Here is a 13461-nt window from a genome sequence, read left to right on the forward strand (position 1 = left end):
TTTTTTGCCTCAAGTTAATGACGAACAGTAGCACTTGTCAATGTAACATGCAAATGATTTAATGGTTTTAATAGCCGATTGGTGACATTTTTTTGAATAAATCAGAACAAGAAACGATTTTGAGTTTAACGAATGTTGTAAGGAAGATGTCAGAATATTTCTCAATCTCCGTTTACAATAATAATCAACTGCATGAACAGCATGCTTATGAAGGCAAAAGGGAAACACAAGAAGAGAACTTTCACAGATTTGAAACAAACTGCAAACAAAAATCTAGCTTTCAAATGTTTGGACAATTAAAGAAAAGTTTTAGTAATCCATTTTTATCAATTTTTATCATTTTAAATATCCAGCTGTTTCTATTTTTACTGTGCAAACTTAACACGACTTATTAAGCACGAATTATTTAAGAACATTAATTCATTGATTAATTAATCTTTCTAAGTGAGGTTTTCCTGTGTTTTTTCAGGCGTCATTCAGATTAATTGCTTAGTCGGTAAAAACCATTTACCAAGCCCATGTTTTTTTTTCTTCCAAAAATGGAAATGAAATCTTATAATCATTGAAACTTTAGTAAAGTTCTATGCCGAAATAAAGATGAATACCTACTGTAAGCGTAAAAGATTTATTGTCTAAATAGCAATTATAATAGTTTCGAAAATATGAAACATTTTATAACCTAGAATGATGAGAGTAAACATGCAACTTCAGCTAGAAGAAGTAAAATAGATGAAAACGTGATGTATTTTAAGTAGCTTTTAGACATTTTAAAAAACAGTCATGTTCTTTTCAACTAGAGACATTAATTTAATCGTGTTACAAGTAATAATATAAAAGATATGTAAAAGACAGGAGTTATGCATCCTATTAATAGGCTTTGCCATAATCACACACACACACAGACACACACACACGCATCCTATTAATATAACTTATCATTATAAGCTTTAATAATATAAATAACCTAATCTATAAGATTATGCCTATTAAATGTAATGAGGCTGATTTCTTTTAAAGGCAGCTTAAAGAAAATTAATATTAACCATCTATAACTTTTATATTGGACCTTACGAAAATTCATTTGAAATATATAGAAAGGATTTGTCTTAAATGATCATAAAGTAATTTACAGAAGCAAATCTTGCATGCATTTATTATTTAAATAACTGAAAATCAATTTCCAATAACATTCCACAGTTTTACGCTTTTTTGAAAGGACAAAAATTTGAAAACCAGAATTATTTATACTAACCTTCTCCGTATGATGGTTTACCACCGCTTTATGCACTTCCAGCTAATATCTGGAACATCCTCTGGTTTCCTGTAAATAAATTATTTTAATATTTCAAGAGTATTTTGAAATATTACGATAGGTGAAATATAGATAACATACATATTTACAAGCTTAATAATAGAATACACTATGGATAGTACATCATAGATCAAATGTCAGGAAAATTTCATAGACACTGCTCCAAATAATTCATTTTAAATTGTTAATGTCAGTTGCTGTTGCTACTCCCATTACACACACTGGATTACGGTAAGAGCAGTCTGACGGCAATCTTAATGTATCCTTTCTTGCAAGTGGTTTTCCAGCAGGGCTAACAATCTAGTTATAAACAAAGATATTTTAATGATCTCACGGATTAAAGTCAACCTGTGCCAGCGGTAAAGCTTCGTGACCCGCGCAGCCAAAGAATGTGAATTTTCATCCATGTTCCTTGATTTAAGGTTCTTTAACGACTTGTTTAGCGCACAGGGATCTGGTGCATTATTCCTCTTATGCTGAAATTTTAGGACGCCCTGTATAACATTGCTTAATAAACACTACAGAAGAGTTATACTCTATGGCTGCCTAAAATACACATCGTAGAATTTAACATGAGAATTGCGTATGTTTCAATTTAAAGTCATTTTTTTCTCTTCTGTTAATATATTTACAAGTTCCCTAAGAGAGCTATTGGAAATATAAATACAATACAGTACGATACAGTTCGTCCCAAGAAGGCTAAAACAAAAAAAAGCTTAAACAACCTTTTTATTTAAAACTTTATAAAATGAAAAAATTACCGGATTCTGCTTACAGCTTAAATCTCCTCAACTTGCAAGATGTCAGCTAACATAAATGTGATGTTAGAAATTCTAAACTAATTAGATGGAGACTACAGTGCAAACACTCTAACAAGTGTTGCCTCAAATTTACTAAGTGAGCGACTGACTTCGGTTAGCAAAATTGCTAACGGGGGATAACTATGTCGCAGAGACTGGGGAGAGAATACACTGCTGGCCAACGTAAATGCAACACCCTGAAGGAAGTATGCAAATAACATGAAATTTACAACATGCATTAGCGGAGATGAGATATGCAAATGATTAGAATTTCAGCGCAGACGCACATCACGCGCGCCTGTGCCGCCACTTCAAAGCGCTATTTAAGGCTTAGAGTTTTCGACGATTTCAAGTTCGGCAATTGTGTTTTTCTTGTGGTTTTTTTCATAAAAGAAAAAAAAAAAGATCAATTATGCCTGTAAACAGTTTCATCATCGTTTGATGAAGTATCCGAGTTCGACAGAGGAAGGATTGTGGTCTACCGAGAGTGTGCATTACCTTTCAAGGAAATCGGTAGTCGTGTTGAACAAAACCAAACAACTGTAATGCGAATATGTAACCGTTGGATGCGAGAGGGTACGATGGACCGAAATGTTCGATCGCATCCACCTTAGTGCACCACTTCACGTGATGTGCATTGTGCGCATGGTAGTGACGGATCGCTCAGTCATATCACGAACCATAGCATAGCACATTCAGTTTGTAACGCCATCATCCAGTGTCTGCGCGTACCATTCGACTCCGTTTACAGCAGAGTGGTCTGGCAAGACGTCCATTACTTCGTCTACCCTTGACGCAGAACCACAGACGTCTCCGCCGCCAATAGTGCGATGAAAGAAGGATGGGGACGGCAGAATGGAATGAAATTGTCTTTACTGACGAGTCACGCTTCTGTCTGGAACACCGCGATGGTCGGATTCGAGTATGGAGACACCGTGTAGAGAGGATGCTGAACAGCTGCGTTATGCACCGCCACACTGGTCCTGCACCGGGTATTATGGTATGGGCGGTATTGGATATCACTCTCGCACTTCTCTAATACGCATTCCCGGTACTTTAAACAGACAGCACTACATCTCCGAGGTGTTGCAGCAAGTTGTCCTTCCTTACGTTCAGGGCTTGCCCACAGCCATATTTCAACAAGATAACGCGCGACCACATGTGCACGCATTGTCCAAGGGTTCTTCGTCAATCACCAGATTGAATTGCTTCTCTGGCCGGCTCGCTCTCCGGATCTTTCGCCGATAGAAAACATGTGGTCCATGGTTGCTGAACGATTGACCCAGATTACATCCCAAGCTGCCACACCAGATCAACTTTGGTAACGTGTGGAAGCTGCTTGGTCTGCTGTTCCCCAAGAATACATCCAAAGTCTCTTTGAATCAATACCGAGGGATGCGGCAGCGCTGATCTCCAACAATGGGCGGCTACTCTGGCTACTGATTCCGGAGGGAACCACACTTCACAGAAGTCTATAAATTTAATCATTTGATACTTGTTCAACATGTTATCTACTAAATAAATTTTGATGTGATGTCTCTTGTCTTTCCTGGTGTTGCAATTTGGGCGGACAGCAGTGTAGTTTTAGGGTCAGCGCACTACTAAAAGCTCTCTGTCAACTTTCATGCCTTTGTGTTACATACACGTATCTCATTTACATCCTGGTGAGGTTTAACGAAAAGGAGAAGTAGCAGTACAGATCCGAATCATAAGAAAATGGGTTAACAAACACAAAATACTCCACAAATCTAAGACCCATAACTTTTACGCATTACTACTGACTAAAATGTTCCTTAATCCTGTTGTGCATAGAAGTTTAGCGATTGTTTCGTAAGTAATTCTATATATAAACGTGATTAACATTTACAGAATGTCAAAATAAACTTATTTCAGCTATAGATGGCACACATAGTAAAACTCTTAAACCACATTCGAAACCAATACCAATTAAGTCCTGAAATATTTTTTTAAAGCATTTTTCTTCTTATCTGTTGCACAGATAAGTCACTCTTGTTGTTTGACCGATTATGACAAAGTACGCGTTGGCTGAAATTCGTTCTTATAATCGTCTCATATGGTAGCTTATTCATGGATGCTTAGAATAATTTTCAACAATTTTAATTTCGTATTTATAAAATAAATATTTTTGTATTTATAAAGTTTTTATTTAGATTCAGAAATTTCTGTTTATATCGCTTCGAGAGCTCTTCTTTTTATCATTACATACGTTTGGATCAAAACTTCCTGGTTTAGCTCTGGAGCATTCCTATTGGGTTAACAACTACAGTGACTTTCCGTTTGGATAAAGCAGTATGCCAAGAAAGGTCGTGTGTTAACAACTGCGTTAACAGTCGTTAAGTTATTGTAATCGTGTTTTTGTGATTACGCGTAAGGGAGAGTCTCAGATTATATTGTGGACAGTAAACTGGAAGAACAAACCAATGTGAAATTCTGCGTTAAATTGAGTAAATAGACCCAAGAATGTTTCGGCAATGTGTCGTACGCAATGCTCCGAATTGCGTAGACACTTCAAACGAGGAAGAAGTTCCCTTCAAATTGAGAAGTGATCTGGACGCCTATTCTACCCTTCGAGAGTCGGCTGCAGTTTGTAGGTCACCTGCAGGTGAAAAGCAGGTCCGCCCAACATCCCATACTATGTGAGTACGGAAGTTGCGGGAAAAAATGTTGCCACGTCAGCAGTCATGCTAGTGCAGTTGACGTTCCAAGTAGATGACGATTTTGTATGTGTTTCCACCGTTAATTGTTTCGTATTTAAATGAAGAACACGGTCGTAGAACAGCGGCGACTTTATAGAAGACATGACGATGCTTTTTCTCTTCCAAGAAAAGTTTTCATAGCCTATTTTAGACTCCCAAAATTTATAGTTATTTTAATTTGAGATGAACTGAGGAGTATTTGGTGCCACATTCAGAAAACAAGAACGCAACGTCTACTGAGAGAAAGGTTATGTATGTTTTTCCTGAAATTAAATATATAAATTGTAATTATATAGTTTAAAAATGCAGAAGATAATTTATTTGCATGACTGTACATATCACATCGAAAGGGTCAAATCGGTTTCAAGAGTTTTGCGGCGACATACCGCATAAGAACCATTCATCAAAGAAGTTCGGAACTGTAGCGAGACTGGCGCAAAACATGTTCAGTATGGTGTCCACCGTTGTGTGCAACAAGTTGAAAGCGACAAACAGCATGTTCCACAACGGATCGCAGTGTCTCCGGGGTGATGTTCAGAATGTGTTGCGAAATGCGTGCCTTTAACCCTTTAAAGGTTTGACCCGGATTATCTCGTTCTTTTATGCAGGTCTCTTAACGGTTCGTTACGGATTATTGTAAGTTTAAATGTACCTTCGAAAACGGATCGTCCCGTGTTTTTGTATTAGCGAAAAAATGCGCCAAAAACGAGTAGCCCGTATTTTTGTAAGTCTTCCAACCCCCATTGCCTAAGGGGACAAGGGTCGGAGCATCCCTGACGACAATGGGTAATGGCTGTCATTAGCGCGGGGAGAAGTCTTCTTGATGTTTTGAGATAAAGGCCTTACACTGACTCTAAGGAAACAAATTTATTACCCCACAATTTTTTTACTTGTTTCAAATTTATTACCAATTACAAAGCGAATGTATATATAAAAGGAATTAAGAATTTTCGTTTTAGAACAATTATTGAATAAAATAAACAAGTTTTCACAAAATAAACTTTTATTTATGACTCATAAAATTATTAATGAATTGAAATGAGAAAAATAATGTATTATATAATTTACTGGGAACACGTGATTAAATAATTCTCTTTAAAAAAATTTCGACAAATTTATATCACGAATAACAAACGTGCGGTTCTCTTGATAAATTTATAAATCTTATACTTTTGACAATGCGATTCGATATTTGATCTCGTTATTTAAGAATCTATTATTCTTCTTATGAAACTGTACAGGAATTTTTCAAAGGGGCTCTTATTCATATTAATCTGTACGACAAATTATTTTTCTCCTTTTGGTACAGTTTTTTACTTCCAAAATTCCTCTTACCTTATAAAAGTATAAAGTTTTAAAAATTCGCCCAAAATCAGAAATTATATTAATTTTATGAAAATTTTATTTCAAAAACTATTTTACGTTCTGTAAAGTGATGCCAAACTTAAATCTGTGAGATTTTTAGTTTATTCTTTAAATGGAAATATGCGCAAAAATTTTTTTCAACATTAAATTTTAAGACCTCTAAATCGAATTTTATAAAACTCTGTTTATTACGCGTATTTCCATCTGTAAACGGTGTAAGTATAAAATTTGAACTCGGTAGGTTATCGAAAAATAGTCTAAATATCGATGACGAGCTTCTGATTATAGCGACAAACACCGTGATTGAAATGCGTACAATTTTTTAAACAAACTTGCCGACTCTTAAATATCATATTTTAAAAAAATTTTGGAAAGTTCGGTATTCGTCATTTTTATAACATTCTTGGTATTATAAAGCATGTATGTGACATTCATACGCGATTTCCGACAGTTATGTTCATTTATCAAAGTGGCTGCTTTTGCGACAAGCACAATTATATAATGTGATGTTCTACATCCTCCACTGTCTATGATACTCATCATCGATATGTAATTATGTTCTATATCTATACAGAAATATTGGTAAGACCGAGAGAGGTCAACAAAATTTTCGCAAATATTTAATTATTTGAGTTACATAATTACTTATACTAGCTCAGGAAATTTTGAGTCATTTAAAAAATAATCTTTTCTTTAAAATTCCTTTTTCGCCCCCCCCTTACGCTTAATGACTTTATTCTGATGAATGGAAGTTATGAAAACTAAAAGCTGAGTATATAATTACAGATCTCACTAATAAATGCTGTACAAATACAACTCTTCATATTTCAGCAGAAGTTTTTGAAAACGCATTTATATAAGTTGTTGTAGAAATCGACGAAATTTTATGCCAATTTAAATTTTTTTTTCTTCCCCTAATTTTCAGTTGCTTATGATGCGTATTAAAAAAACTTTTCCGCTCAAAATTTTAACTGTTTTAAAATATTCGTAATCGCACTCGATTTGATGTTTACAGTTTTCTCCCTGCGATTTCTCTAAAAAGAAGGAATTATAATTGTATTTAATAAAGAAAATTTAATGGATTTGGAATCTGCGAAAGAGGACTGAAACTATCATGGAGAGAATTTCTAAGGGGAACTAGATCTCATCCAAACTGAACGTAGAAAAACCCCGGAAAACTTTCATAGAACAAGCGCGTTCGTCAGGATTTGAACCCCTGTCTAATTACCAGTATTCAGCGGCTTTAGCGATTGGCCACTGGAATCCCCACAGCCCGATTTAAAAATCTTGTTTAGAAAGCTTTCATCTTGATTTAGAGTGATAGGTGCCGTAGTTTGAAGGTTAGGATTATTTGAATACAGCAAAACACACGAGGACTATCTGCTTTTAAGGAGAAAGATGCCTTCATAGAGGACTTCATAGAGGGCTAACGAATAGCTCATACTCATGTTATACATAGAAAAATACCTTACAGCCATCGCATTCGTTCGTCTGAGTTTGAATCCAAATCGAACAACTAATATTTAGCGGTCTTATCGGCCACTGATATGGCTGTAGTATAACCAGACTTATTATTATGCATTATTAGATATGTATTACCAGACTGTATGGCATCTAAATTAAGAAATTAAAAAAAAAATCTTCTGAGGTAATCTTCAACCCAAGTTAAGTTTTTTTTAATGCTAATCAGTAATATAATTATGAAAGAGTTCATGTCATTTGTGTCATTTTCAGATTGTTAGTTAAAATTAGTGTGGTTTCAATCAACGATTATTTAAACCTGCTACAAGAAAAAAAAAAAAAAAAATACATGAAAATTTTCCTTTCAAATGTCAGGAATTATTGAAAAAAAAAAACTTCTGTAATTTATAAACGAGGAAACATATTTAACCAGATTTTATATGTGTGAAAAAAATAATGAATTATGATCTCCTCTAGTGGAGATCTTTGTAATTATATTTCTAATTCCAACATCAAAGTGAGAAATCTAGTCACTGAAGCAACACAACACTATTAATTTTTGTAGGCTTCTATTTTCAGCGACGGAATAGATCAGCTGCATGGAATTTTCATGATTTTTCTCTATATGTAAACCTAAATGCATGTAAGCTTTCATTAGAAAGTTCTCCGGAAGTAGAATATTTCTATCTTAGAAGATAGATATCGCGTGCTACCGAGTACAAAATTTGAACTCGGTAGGTTATCGAGAAAGTTAGCAAATCTAAATACAGGGTCGACAGTAATATGTTTGGGGGCCCTATTCTAAAAATTAAAAGTAGCGAAAAACACCCTACATCACCCCCTTTTACTTACTTTTATCTAAGAATTATATATTGCATTCATAAAAAGTTCTCTAAATTAATGTTATTTGGATTTCCAAACCATTTTATGCTAAAATACATCTTCCCAGATGGCCGCTGTTACTCACTGGGAGTCGATGCTTCTTGAAGATGCCGATTCATGAGTGAAATATTATTTTATTTCTTTTCCGGTTTCCCCTAATCGTTTACACAAAGGCTGAACTTTCGGGAGAAAACAGCCTATCTATTGGTGTTAATTCGTCAGTAAAGAGATACAGCACTGAACGGAGGAAAGTACATTCTTTTTTTCTTAATTTGTAGAAATCTGGACTTTCCTTTTCCCTCAAAATTCAAGCAATACGAAATCTACTAGAAAAGATATACTCTCTAAGGTATAATGTTGAATGATCTAAAATTCACTTAGCTCAAAAGAAGTTTTTCTAATACTTGCGCAAAGTAAGATAATAATAATTTATTTACTAAAGAAATATTGATTATATTATCTCTTAATATAAATTTACTAGAAGTATCGAAAAAGAGGGAACCCGTATGTAGGAAGTTTAATTCCGAAAATTGTGTTTCAAAGTAACTTGAATGTAAATTATGTAAAAAACGTTTTACGGGGTTGTTTCACCTATCAACATACTGTAATGGAAAAGCGATACAACAAAAAGTAAATTTGAAAAATTTGCGAAAGGCGGAATAATAGGCGGACCTTGGATTTTTTCGAAGCAAGAAATGCGAAAATTCAGCAGGGCTGTCATTATTCTTCTACCAACAAAGTCTTCCAAATTCTAATTGGAAGAACATCCATTTGGAGCAAGATAGGGAGAATGGCATAATTCCTGATTTTTTCCACTTATAGGGCGAAAGACAAGAAGCACGAGACTCTGTCGGCCTAATTCATGTGTTCACGAATTATCGTCTATCACGTTTCCATACATTCCGTTTTTCTGAAGAGAAAATACGAAAAATTTTCTATGCTCTCTCACGGATACGAACCGCAGACCTTCCGACTGCTAGTCCGATCTACTATCATTTACATCACAACAGCCCTCAAAAAAGAATGAGATACATTCTTATAATATATACGGATATGCAAACTGATGATTCTAAAATTTTATTATCATAAGACTGGAAAAAATTAAGGATTTAATCAATTTTTATGCATTTTAAAAGAAATTCAATTTTTCAGAAAGTTAAGATAAAATATTTATTAGAATGTCAAATTTAAGCATTTCAATTATTTATATAATAAAGGATAAACTTTATATTTATAAAGAAGAATTGTTAATAATATCCCTATGAATTTAGAAAGAAATTTATTTCAAGTGATATGTTTAGCTTAAAAGTAACGGGAGCAAAACTGTGCTAAAACAAAAGCCACACATATCGTAATTATCTCCTTTAAATTAATGATATCTATACCGCTGACAAATTGTTACTTGACATGCATAATACAATATTTACGCATAATTGATCCTTTCTAGACTAATACAAGCATAGCATATTTCTATGGAATGATTTGCTATAGTTAATTTAAGTTTCACATACTTTCATATTTAGGGAATTAATTACATAGCACTGAAGATTACTCAATGTAACATAAAAGATATGCTATCTGATTCATGTTTAAAATGACTAAATTTAAATGTTATATGCTCACATGTACACATACTCCAGAAACCTGACACATTTCGAAATTTAAGATAAATCAAAATTACTGGAATATTTCGTCAGAAAGCAGTTTTTTAAATTTTGGTAAATTTCGTGCGATTTTGACATAAATTAGCCTGATCAACAAAAATGCAGTGCTCATGAGGCCCATTAGAACACAAGTGATTAAGGTCATTGAACCACAGTAGTTAAATATGGCTCCGAATACTGATGAACGAGCTAACTTTACGGATCTTTTCGTGATTTTCCCTCCATGTGTAACATTAATACAAGTAATTTACCCTTATAAAGTACTCCCCCAAAAAATTCTTTTCTTAAAATAGAGAGTCCTCGTATGTTTTGAGCTAAATGAAAGAAACGTAAACAAAATTCGGATGCATGCAATTCCCTGATGCATGAAACGAACGCGAACCAGTTTCCTATAAATCCTGCCTGAAGGCATTTTATCTTTCAGGTTGAGAGGCTTTGTCTGATTTGCCTTTATTCATTGAAATCAAACAACAGTAAACAACGTCCCCTAATAACGACAAAAACCTAACATCGGGGAAGGAAAGAGGTGATAAACAGTTCTTAAGCGAAAGGCTCTTTGTAAGTAAAGGTCCTACATGTGGCAGCCGAATACTGGTAGTTCAACCGGTATTCGATCCCAGGCGAAAATATTGAGCGCATGATTTGTTTTCATGGTTTTCCACCTGTGGAATGCGAATACGAGTCAGATTTCCTACAAAAATCCTTCACGAAAGCATTCCTCATCTTATGCAAATAGCCCTCATCTACTCTGTCATATTCTAATAGCATAACCTTTTCTACTAGACAGAAGAATCTCTTTTTTTAATGTATGACTCCTAATGGTGTCTAAAACTGCAGTTTTCTTTTTTTTTCCGCTCTTCAATGCAAAAAATACACATCGATCAATCGATGTTACTTTACATAAAATCTACGTGAATTCGTATTTTTTCCACTATTTATTTATGTTTTGGAGAGTTTTCATATCCGTGAACTGCAACTTGATGCGGACAATAAACTTCTCTCTATTATAACCGCAGAATGTTTCATATTAACTTTCTCTGGAATGTTCAAAATTTAATATTTCGTGAATGTGATGGAAAGAAGTCTGCATGTAACATTAAAACATAGTCTCTAGTTTCTAGAAGTTTACTGTCACTAATTTTTCAAACAGAAATATCGTTTATAATGTACATTAAAGTTGTATATTAACTTATAGTAGCAGGGAAAGAAACTCGAAAATCATTTCATTCAAATGTTTTGATCATTTCATTCAAATTTATACAACTGACACTGAAATATTTAAACGATGGCATTAAGATTGCTTGCTTATTAAAAGTTGTTAATAATATACCATTTTATTTTGTAATAAAAAAGGTTGCTTTAAACTGAATAATTATAACATTATATAATATTAAATTTTTAGTTAAAATTTTAAGTTTATGAATTAAAACTGTGATAATTCACTAAATTTTCATAGACAAATACCTCAGCAATCCTTGTGAAAGTTAAAACGCAGTTCTAATTTAGAACTTAAAAATTTAAAGGTAGTATTAATAAATTTGACATTTGTGAAATTTTTAACAATTATTCAACCTGAATGACAATATTGTGCATTTCTTTTGAAGCAATTAGGCATGAATCAAAGGCTGAACGATTTTAAGATGAAGCTTTATTATTAATAACCAATAAATAAAACAAAAATGTACATAATTTGACGTAATTGACATCCAAATTGGTAAAAAATATTTCCTTCTTATAACAAAAATTTTGAGGATACAATATTACTAATCGTGAAAGAAATGGGATATGTTTATATTTCTTGATAAATTAAATAGAACAATAGTAATAAGTATAATAATTTTAATTGTAACAGAAATAAGTGCCTTTATTTTATTTTTGACCCTACTTAATAATACTTTACACAACCAATCAGTTCGCAGGAAACATTTTTTAATATATAGTTTAATTTCCACAAAAATCTCTACATAATTTAATTTCAAATATTTAATGGAACTATAATCGTATAATAGACTTCTGTATTAATAAATGTGGTTATAAGAAGCATAAAATGAAAATTAAATATTATTGTAGGGTTTCCATAGAAACATTTATTGCTTTATATTGTAATATCTAGATTAATAGGAAAGGCTATCTTGCTGAAACGTCGTAGAAACTCTAATCCTTAATTTTTGCTTCATATAAACACCTCAGTCATACAATAAGTCAGAGACACGGGCTAACGTTTTTACAGAACACAAGTTGAAGGCTTTATGTTTCATCCCTGCCCCAAATAACCCCAGGGGAAAATTAGGAGAATCTAAGCTTCAGTTTTACAACTCAACTCTTCTTGAATGCTTAACAGATGGAAAACGAATAGGGGGAAGAAATGTTTTTGCTCTAGGCAAAACATTTTGAGACACCCTGAGTCTTGGAGGCAAGCCCGTTTTGAGGACAAAAGTGAAAACTTTTGTGAGACATTTTGGTCTGTTTTTGCCGTCAAAGTGAAAACCGGCAATGGGTTAATTCCGCTAAATTTGCAATTGGAGCACGGAACACAACATCCTTCAGATATCCCCACAGCCAGAAATCACACGGAATAAGATCAGGTGATCGGGACGGCCAGGCTGTAGGGAAATGACGGCTGATAATTCGAGCATTTCCGAAATGGCGCCTCAGCAGCTGCTTCACGGGATGTGCAATGCGCGGAGGAGCGCCATCTTGCATAAAAATGATTTCATCCACACATCCACGCTGCACTTTTGGCACTCGTTCTTCCTTGACATATTAACACTCTTTTTTCCTTGGCGCTATTCTGGACACTTTCCGGACAGCAAATAGTGTTCAAATCGTAATTTAAAAAGTGGCAGGTAGAGATACAAGGAGAGGTCGCCACGAAATAAGCAGTTGTGCCTTCAGAGTAAGTATCACTGTTTGCTCACTTGGTGGAATACACTCGAATAACTGAGAAAAGATCAGATTTACTACAGGGCAAGGACGGTGCTATTTGCATTATACAATGCGCCTGGAACTTTCGAAACCGTAATGGAAACCTTGTTGAGAGGTCTTTCCTTCGAAGCCTGTCTGATATGCCTGGATGACACCATCATCGTCAGGAAGAGTTTCGAAGAAAATTTAGACAATCTTAGAAATGTGCCCCAGAAACTGAAAGAAACCTTGTAAAGTTAAGTCCCACTAAATGTAAACTATTCAGACGGAAACTGACTTACCTCAGACCTGTCATCTCTGCCGAAGATGTATGTAAGAATCCAGTGAAATTGTCA

At 34.2% G+C, this 13461-nt stretch overlaps 1 protein-coding gene across 2 annotated transcripts in view; it reads right to left on the reverse strand.

Moving 5' to 3' along the window:
* Positions 1–13461, reverse strand: part of LOC118179791 (uncharacterized) — an 81569-nt gene that overhangs the window by 34678 nt on the left and 33430 nt on the right. For both annotated transcript variants that reach the window (XR_015038687.1, XM_085808065.1), the window contains one exon: positions 1253–1321. The gene's annotated coding sequence lies outside the window, so the exon portion shown is untranslated. The remainder of the gene's footprint in view (positions 1–1252; positions 1322–13461) is intronic.

Source organism: Stegodyphus dumicola, chromosome X1 (assembly GCF_044657685.1).
Source record: "Stegodyphus dumicola isolate Sdum_Otavi_A_Nest chromosome X1, ASM4465768v1".
Taxonomy (NCBI): Eukaryota; Metazoa; Arthropoda; class Arachnida; order Araneae; family Eresidae; genus Stegodyphus; species Stegodyphus dumicola.